Here is a 10,644-nt window from a genome sequence, read left to right on the forward strand (position 1 = left end):
ACTTGCCAGAAATGGTGGGGGAAAAGAGAGAAGAATGAACCTATTTGTCACCTTTTGTCTCAAACGAAACTTTATTACCACTCTTGAACACGACACTTTTGCATTTCACCTGGGTTGGGAAATCTTTTACCTCACAGTTGACCAAATCACTTTGAAAATCTTTAACCGGGTTCAGGGATCAACTTTGAGTTATTCGTCACCAAACCATCTGTTGTGTCGTTATGTGTTCAAGAGGTCTGCAAGCAAAACTTTCATCTGCAAAATACTTATCATCCATTTGACCATCCCTGAGTCAGTCCTTACAGCAACATTTCTTCAACTTGAACAATGATTTCGTGTTGTAGGCTTGCCTGCAACGAGTCGCTTTCTATCGACATCGACACATTATCTAGAAAGATGACTTAGGAATCGACAGTACCTTGAAGTCTGCATGCATCAATGGCAGGTTTCTCGCCTTTGACGACAGTTTACATCATTGACTTTCGATCAAAGGATTCCGTGAAGTGTTCGACATCAGAACATCTATTCACATTTCACGGGTTGTGCTTGGTACTTTGAGAACCATTGACATTACTGGTGGTCTCTCTCACGCTTGTTAACAGTTCACATCATCGACTGGTAATCAAGTGGTTTCTAACATGTTCGACATCAAATCATTTAATCACATGCTTAGAATCGTACCAATTCGGGAAGTAGGAGTGAAGACCCTGGATCTAGTTTCTACCATCCAGGCTGCGAGGAGTTTTGTATTCATTATCTATGTAGACTAATCATAAACAGATGGTTGCGTCCATACTGTGTCTACAAAAGTCTATAAAATGATGTACTGCAAGATCATTCCTGTATCAGATTAGTTAGTCCATTAGTTAAAGTTTTGAATCTGAGTATGGGAATGCCTACCTCAGTGATGATATAATCTTATACATGTATTTTGTGTTGAAAATTGCAGGTTCTAACCAGGTCATCCACAAGTCAATCCTTGAAATGATAAAGCGCTTCACCCTTCCTAGAATTATAAAACACCAATCTATTCCAGGCTTCGCACTTTAGGGGGCAATCTGTTACACTAAAAAATGTCACCTTGACTACTTACAGTTAGTATGGCTCAAAATCAACAGTCATGCTACCCTCTTAGGCAAGTCTATGCCTCTGTTATCCATCTCAAACTCAAAGAAGAGAGAAAGTCTTGTAAAAACTATGTTTATCTCTGGGGTCGCAGGTTCTCTCTAGCCTTACCTGCGGGGACGCAGGTCATGTTCACAAAAACTGCGTCCATGGACGCTCTGTATGTTAAAGGACAGGTGCGTCCTCCTGTAAAAGGCAAAATGCGCAAGTTTTATCTTGAGAAAGTTACTTGTGGTTACTTCTAGAACATTCTAGAGGTCGGTTTGATGAAATGGATGCGCCTCCAGTTGGTTCATGTATCTCTATTAAGAGGGGACTTATCCCATCAATAAGGGAGCTATCCCACCCATGGAGGGGGATGATCCCATTGATAGTGGACCTGAATAACCTCTTTACAGCACTATAAATAAAGGCATTGAGCCAGAAGGAGGAGAGGTTGGAGCTATACATTTTCTTTGGGTAAATGCTGCAGGATTTAGGTCTTCCATTAGAACCTTTGTGAGGAGAGATTGTCTTTACATGATTCTACTTGGAAGTGGGTGAGCTTTGTCAAAGTAGGGGAAAACACTTGATGGACCCTGGGAGGAACTTGCACAACACCAAGGCCAGGTTGTAAGAGTTTCTTTGTTTCGTTATTAATACAAACTGGTTTATTTTTCTCAATAGCTTGTGTTAATGAGTTATTTCATGTGTTCCTTGGTCTGCATGTTGAATCTATGTTTTATTATATGAAATACAAGTGCTCGGTAATTGTTTGATTGTTTGTGGTTGCAGGAATTGACTTGAAGGAAGAGCTCATCCGGATTGGCAAGAACGGACTACAACAATAGCGTTTTGGAATAAGGTAAGCCTAAACACTTGTATTTTTCATGTTGTAAAAGGTAGATTTAGAGAAAGATCACTCCATTTTGTCTTGTTTGTCATTAGAACGTCTTAGACTTCTAGGAAGGTCAGTCGTGTCCGCACCCTTGACAAATTCCGTGTGACAAAGGGTGCTACTGCGTGGCGTGAGAAGGCAGAACGCTAATCAAGTGCTGCGTGTCCTGCGTAAGTGTTGTGTGTCTTGTGTGAAGGTTCATAAATCTACCTGTGCGTGAGGGAGAAGTACTGTGTGTCTTGCGTGAAGGAGAGCACTGCCTGCGTGAAGAAGAGGTTCAGAAATCTGCCTGTGCATGAGGGAGAACTCATTGCTTGAGAAATCCTTCTGCGTCTGTGTGAAAAGTGACCAGTCTGCACTGCCCTGCGCCATTGCTGCATGGAGAAGCCCATCCACCTGCATGTGAAGGAGCAAAGGATGTCCCTGTGAGAAGAGCAACACTGCTTCGGTGGAGGAGCCTGCTTGCTGCCAGAGGCCTGGCATGTGGAACCGGGTAATTTTTTTTTTATTTTGAGAATTTTTCTCAGAAATTTGAATTTGGAGGAAAGCAACTCAAAGAAATCCAAGAATTATTTTTCTTTTCCAGAAATTTGTGAAAAACAAAGGGTGAAAGGAAACAAAGGATTTGAATTTTTTTTTAAAACTGTTGAATTGGGGAATTATTTTTTTTTACAAAATTATATATAGAAAGACTGAAACCCTAGGAAGGAGGAAAAATGGCCAAGATGTCGAATGCCAAATTCGAGGTGGAGAAATTCACCGGAAAGAGCAATTTTGCTCTTTGGAAACTGAAGGTTAAGGATCTGCTTGTGCAACAAGGGTTGCACAAGGCATTGGATGGGGCAACTAAGAAACCTGCAACCATGACTACTTTAGTCTGGGAGGACTTGGATGCCTGAGCTCTCAGTACCATCCGGTTATGCCTAGTGGATGAAGTTCTCTTCAACATTGTTGAAGAGACTACGGCATCAGGATTATGGGAAAAACTTGAAAACCTCTATATTAAAAAATCATTAACCAAAAGAATTTATCTGAAACGATAGTTATACAGTCTTCGAATGAAAGAAGGTTCAAACGTTGCAGAACATTTGAATGTTTTTAATACACTAATTTGTCAATTAATAGATATGGAAGTCAAAATACAAGAAGAAGATAAAGCCATAACCTTGCTGTGTTCTCTGTCTGAATCATGGGATCACTTCGTAACTTCAATCAGCTTCAGCTCTACTGATTCTTTGAAGTTTGAATCAGTCGTGGGAGCTCTTCTGTCTGAAGAAGTACGAAGGAAATCCAGCACTGAAACAGCTGCATCAGAAGCCATGGTCGCTAGAGGACGCTCAAAGGAAAGAGGAGAAAAACCAAGGGGGTCTTCCAGGTCGAAATCGAAGGGCAAAATGTTGGAACTACGGTAAAGTTGGACACTTGAAGAAGGACTGTTGGAAACGGAAGGAATCTGAAAACCCGAAGAACGAAGCGAATCAGGTCGATTCAGGTATGATAGATGAAGTTTTATCTGCTGAAGAATTATGTATGATAGATGAAACTTCACCTGAATGTAATTTCTCTCAGAGTTTTGATAGCTGGCTTTTAGACTCTGATGCTTCGCATCACATGTGCCCACATAGAAATTGGTTTACCTCGTATGAAAATGTAAACGGTAGTTCTGTGTTTATGGGTAACAATGTGTCATGTCAGACTGTTGGGATGGGAGATATCAGGATTAAGATGTATGATAACACAGTTAGTACATTAACTAGTGTTAGACATGTACCTGATTTGAAGAAAAATTTAATCTCTTTGGGAGTGTTGGATTCAGATGGTTATAAGTTTACAGGTCAGGATGGCGTCTTGAAAGTCTTTAAAGGAGCCCTTGTGGTTATGAAGGCAGAAAAGGTCGGAAATCTTTACAGGTTAAAAGGAAGTACTCAGGTCAGTGAAGCAGCGGTTGCGTTAGAAAAGGAAGAAGCAGGTACTCGTCTGTGGCATTAGCGATTGGGTCATATGAGCGAGAAAGGTCTTCATATACTGATGAAACGTAAATCTCTTCCCGGTCTGAAATCCTTGAATTTAGATTTTTGTAAACATTGTGTGTATGGCAAACAGTGTAAACAGAGATTTAAAGTTGGAATTCATAATAGTAAATATGTTTTAGACTACATTCATTCTAATCTGTGGGGGCCTTCCCCTGTTGTGTCATATGGAGGTGCATTGTATTTTTTAACGTTCATTGATGATTACTCCCGTAGAGTTTGGGTCTATATGCTAAAAAGGAAAGCTGATGTATTAAATGTCTTTAAACAATTTAAATTAATGGAAAGAACAGGCAAATCTATTAAATGTCTAAGAACTGACAATGGTGGTGAGTTCACTTCTGTTGAATTTGAACATTACTGTAAGGATGAGGGCATTGTTAGACACAAAACTGCTGTTTATACTCCTCAGCAAAATGGTGTTGCTGAGCGTATGAATTGGACTCTTATGGAAAGAGCCAGAAGCATGATCAGTAATGCTAACTTGCAAAAGGAGTTGTCGGCAGAAGCAGTATCTACTGCTTGTTATTTAGTTAACAGATCACCTTCAGTAGCAATTGATTGTAAAATTCATGAAGAAGTTTGGACAGGTCAGTCTTGTGACTATTCTCATTTGAGGATATTTGGTTGTGATGCTTATTCTCTTATTCCGAAAAATCAGCGTTCAAAATTAGATCCAAAGTCGAAATGTTATGTCTTTGTTGGGTATGACTATGCAATGAAAGGATATAGGTTATGGGATCCTACATTGCGAAAGATAGTCATTAGTAGAGATGTAACATTTGATGAATCCTCTTTGTTAAAATCAAATGTTGAAAGAATTAAACAGGAACAGGTATCGCCGAGTCAACAAGTTCAGTTGGAGGCTAGACCTTTCGGTGACAGTCGAAAGGAAGGAGAAACTTCTGGAGAAAAAGGTGTTGAAGACACAAAGGAAGCCGTTGAAGCTTCTGAACCAGTGCAAGTTTCTGAACTAGTTCAGCAACCAGTCGCTCTGAGAAGGCCTACAAGGGAAAGGAAAACTCCCAAAAGGTATGAAGATTCTGCTTCATCTTTTGCTTTGATTACTGAAGATGGGGAACCTTCTTGTTATCAGGAAGCAGTAGATGATACAGATAGCGAGAAATGGAAAATGGCTATGGAAGAAGAAATGGACTCCTTAGCCAAGAACAATACCTGGGATCTTGTAGAGCTTCCTGAAGGGAGAAGTGTTGTTGGATGTAAATGGGTCTTCAAGCTGAAACGGAAAGTTGATGGTAGTATTGAAAGGTATAAGGCACGACTAGTAGCAAAAGGGTATTCTCAGGTTGAAGGTATAGACTTTCATGAGATTTTTTCTCCAGTTGTAAAACTTGTTTCTATACGTACTGTGTTGGCACTAACTGCGTTGCTTAATCTTGAGTTAGAACAGTTAGATGTTAAAACAGCTTTTCTACATGCTGATTTGAACGAAGAGATATATATGGAACAACCAGAAAGTTTTGTACAAGGTCGCAGCAGAAGATTAGTTTGCAAGCTCAGGAAATCATTGTATGGTCTGAGGCAGTCTCCCAGACAATGGTACAAGAAGTTTGATTCCTTCATGGTGAGCCAGAACTTTATAAGAAGTGAGTATGATCATTGTGTGTACTTCAAAAGTTTCAATGGCATATTCATTATCTTAGCTTTGTATGTTGACGATATGCTTATTGCAAGCAAAATCATGGAAGAAATCAACAGGTTAAAGGCTCAACTCTCTAGGACGTTTGATATGAAGGATCTTGGAGCAGAAAAACATATCTTGGGCATGGAGATACACAGAGACAGAAAAAATGGTAAGCTTTGGTTATCACAACAGAAGTATGTGGAGAAGGTACTTGAAAAGTTCTCTATGAATAATGTGAAACCTGTTAATGTTCCTCTAGCTTCCCATTTTAATCTTTCTTCGGTTTTGAGTCCTAGAGCTGATGAAGAAAAGCAGTATATGTCTCATGTACCATATGCAAATGCGGTAGGCAACTTAATGTATGCGATGGTATCTACAAGACCTGACATTTCACATGTAGTTGGATTTGTCAGCAGGTTCACGGCACATCCAGGTAAAGAACATTGGCAAGCAGTGAAATGGGTGCTTCGATATCTAAGAGGCACAAGTGATCATTGCATCGTCTTTAATGGTAGTGAAGGATCAGTCTGCGGATATGTAGATGCTGACTATGCTGGTGATTTGGACAAAAGAAGATCTACTATAGGTTACATCTTTACTCTTGCAGGTGGAGCAATTAGTTGGATGTAAAAGCTTCAAGACATGGTTGCATTATCCACTACCGAAGCCGAATATATTGTTGTTTCAGATGCTAGTAAAGAAGCAATCTGGTTAAAAGGTCTGCTCGATGAAATTGGAAGAACGCAGGAGAAAGTGAATGTACTTTGTGACAGTCAAAGTGCTATTCACTTGGCTACAAACCCTGCCTATCACAGCAGAACCAAGCAAATTGATGTAAGGTATCATTTTCTGAGACATGTGATCGATGGCGGAAAAGTAGCTCTTAAAAAGGTCCATACACGAGAAAATTGTGCAGACATATTCACAAAGCCAGTTACAGTAGAGAAGCTGCGGTGGTGTTTAGCTTCTCTTGGCTTGCAGGAAAGATGATGAATGGGAAAATTGTTGTCAAGGTGGAGTTTATCAGTTTGACAACGAATTAGTAACTTTAGGTAAAATGTAAATAGACAGTTGTATACCGAATAATTAGTTATGTAATTATAGTTGGTGATATAAAACTATCAAATGCTCATGAAATAAAACACGGAGAATCATTGTTCAATAAAAGTTCCTATTAATTCATTCAGTTTCGTGTCTTGGCTATTCAGTTGTTATTCAGTTATTGCTTTCTTGTTTTCTTCATTACTTGGGTTTCTTTTTCAACAAGCTCTTGTTGAACAAACAATGGTATGACAGCTGGGTGTGGCACAAATATAATAACATGATTCTTTAGAAGATAAGGCCTAAAGTGTTTTACTTCCTTGTAGACTACGTAACCATGTTTATAGATGGTGGGATAATTAATTTCAAGTCCTTGAAAGTTGGAACTCATGAATGATATAGGTCATTCATTACATTGATCATCCTTCTGTGTAAGAGCGAGAACAAGAGAAGTATCAGAAGCGAAGGTGTAAAACAAGAAATATTTCCTGAAATTTGGACTATATAGCATTGATGCTTCTGCGATTGTTTGATTTATACATGAAAATGCATCATTTTCCCTTTTATCCCATTTATAGATCACATCCTTCTTTATCATCTCTTGTAGTGGTTTCATTATCTGTGCATAGTCAGAGATGAATTTACGGAGGAAAATTATTTTCCCTAAGAAGGATTGCATGGCTTTCTTGTTCACCAAGAAGGGAATATGAGTAATAGTTATGACCCATTCAGGGTCCACATTAATCTCACTCTTTGTGATGATATGTCCAAAGATATTTCCCTCGGACACTGTGAAAATACTCTTCTTGGGATTAAGCAATATCTCGTATTTGTGAAATCTCTTGAAAATTTGATGGCATAAGTGGTTAGATCTTCTTTTCAAAAACACTGTCATGTCATCCAAATATACCACCACACTCTGTCTAATCAAACCATGAAATGTGATGTCCATAGTGCATTGAAAATTTACACCTACATTAATAATACCAAAAGGTATTATTTTGAAAGAAAATGTACCCCACTTGGTTCAAAATGTTGTCTTGCACCTGTCGAGTTCTGACACCAAAACCTAGTTGTAACATGAAAATATGTGCAGTAAGGAAAACATTTCAGATCCCAATACTTTATGTTAAATATGTTCCATTGACAACACTAGATAATTATCTTTATCGGAGGTGTGATTCATATTACGAAATCCATGCACAGGCGTATTTCCCCAGACTTCTTCCTTACCAAAACCAAATTTGAAACCCATGTTGAATGTCACACTTTGAAAATGATCTGAGAATCCAACAACTTTCTCAATTATTTTTGAATCAGGGGCTCAAGCGTCAGATTCACTTTCTGCAGTTTCTGCTAAAAAGGCTTGGCCCCTTCCTTAATTGGAATCACATGTTGGATTATTCATATTTCATAAGTCTTGAGATCATCATATTTCCACATGAAAACAATTGGTTACTGCGTAAAAATGCGAATGAAATATTTTTGTTCTTGAGGTATGTAGAAAGTACCAAGATTAACAAACTTCAGATCTTCTTATGTACCAAGATTTATCTGTTCATGTGACATAGTCGAACTATGAGTATTTACATTGACTTGTCCCTTAAATCGATTCTGCAAGTCATATAGCTTTTCCAATGACACCATGCCCTTGGGCATGGGGTTTCCTTTTCTTTCTTGAGCTAAACCTTGCAATGTTTTAACGCACTTGTTTTCATAGATGGTTTCATCTTTGAACACATCAACGTTCGCCATAAAATCCAGTATATGTTGGTCATCATTGAAAATATTAAAATTAGTGATATTATTTTGAATGGATGGCCTATAAATAATTTCATAAAAAAATCCATCCCTTAGTGGTGACGACCTAGTAGCAATATTTGGTAATGTATCGACAACAACGTTATGGATTTTAGGAACATACATAATATTAAAAGATTGGAATTGTGAAATCAAATTTCATACCTCTTGTTGATAACTTTTGAGATTAGGTGACACACAATGTATAGTATTTTGTACCTAGCATATGATTATTTAAGAGTCACCTATTGCTTTGAGTACCTCAACTTTGAGTTCAATGGATTTCTTTAAACCTAGGATGAGTGGTTGATATTCAACAATGTTGTTGGTGCACTCAAAATCCAAGCAGAAAGAGATTAGATGTTTTCTCTATTGTGGGTCTATTAAAATGCAACCAACTCTAGAGCCCTCCTATGTTTTCGAATAGTCAAAATATAAAATCCACATTTTAGAAACACTAGATCTATGTCCTATACTAGTACTAACTACATATATTGTACAAAAGTCATTACCACTAGTTGGATTTATAGGAAGGAGTTCCAAATGTGTATCCGGTGGGATGGGTGAAGGTTGTGCTAGATAACATTCGTGATTTACTTCCAGAAAATAATTTATGAAGATCACCTCTGCAGATCCCATTGGTTCATTTTTTTCCTCAAGTTGTGTCATGATAGGCTTCATGTAAGGTTTGCTTTCAACTCGAATATAGTTATTTCTACTCTTGTATGGATGCCATAAATGAGAGCAGTCTATTGCAAAGTATCCTTAGAGTTTGTTGGACCAATATATGCTTAGAAGTAAACCATAGGATTCGGGAATGTCCACAACTACAATGTTTATGCACTAGTGAAATCTATGATCAGATGACAAATGGATAATAACATTACTAAGTTCACCAATGGCCTGGACATGTGATTTCTCTAGATGTATGATCCATACATTAGTTTTATCCCATTTTTCATTTATTTTCTTGGCAACCAACAATGGCATAACATTTGTAGATGCACCGGAATCAACCAAACTATTGTGAACATTATAATTAAAAATTTTGAAAGTTAACAAAAATGGAGGGCAAAGAGTGTTAGAACTTAACTTTACAACATTAACAACAGATTTGATGATATTGCGAGATTTACCAGACATTACCTTAGAATCAGAAACCTGTTTACCTGTCGAAATGTGCACTGAGAGTGCCTAGAGAATCAGTTCCCATTGGCCCATTATATTTGAAAGCTCGAAAAGTGAAATGTTAGCACAAGCTCTTTTCCTATCTTCCATAATGTTATAATAAATGCTTTCTATCTTAATTGGTTGTGTTAACGAGTCAAGTTGTGTGACTATATCTGCTACAATAGGAGTGGTGTACTTGTTCTTGTTACTTCTAGAAGTGTTCTTGGAAGAAGGATGTTATGAAACCAGCTCAAGAAAAGATAGAAAAGATAGATCAACACCTTAGAATTCAACCTCTTCGAGGGGGTAACCTCCTTTACATTACATAAATGAACAATTCTTCAATGATACAAATGAGAAAACATCCTTTCTATATATATGAGTCTAAGGAGTCACAATATAATCCAGCCGACCTAACAATAATAATATAAAGCCACAAAAATAACAATAGAGGGATTCTATGGCGCACAGAAATAACAACATGGGGGTAATAGGGAGACAACAATATAAATAAGGGGTATAACTACAATAGTAATGGGGTAATCACTAGTATTATAGGGACCCAACATGCCCCTCTCCTTCAAAAAATTGTTGTCCTCAACGCTTCAGTAGTTTTGGATACTTCTGCATAAAATTCTCATCCTCCCATGTGGAGTCTTCAGCGGATAAGTTCTTCCACTTGATAAGATACTCTGAAATTGATCGATTTCGTAGCTGTCGAGTTCTTGTTTCTGTGACTGCTTCCAGTTCCAATATAATTTTTCCTTCCTCGTCAAGTTTTGGCAATATTGTTTGAACTGGGAGCTTGTCACCTATAACCTTCTTTAAACATGAAACATGGAAAACTGGGTGCAATCGAGAAACTGCAGGAAGCTCCAATTTGTATGCCATAGTACCAATCTTTTGCAACACCTTGTACGGACCATAATACTTTGGTGATAATTTATTATCCTTCT

The sequence above is a fragment of the Pinus tabuliformis genome, chromosome 7, assembly GCF_031772625.1.
Source record: "Pinus tabuliformis cultivar Carrire ecotype Pingquan chromosome 7, CPIR1, whole genome shotgun sequence".
In the NCBI taxonomy this organism is placed as follows: Eukaryota; Viridiplantae; Streptophyta; class Pinopsida; order Pinales; family Pinaceae; genus Pinus; species Pinus tabuliformis.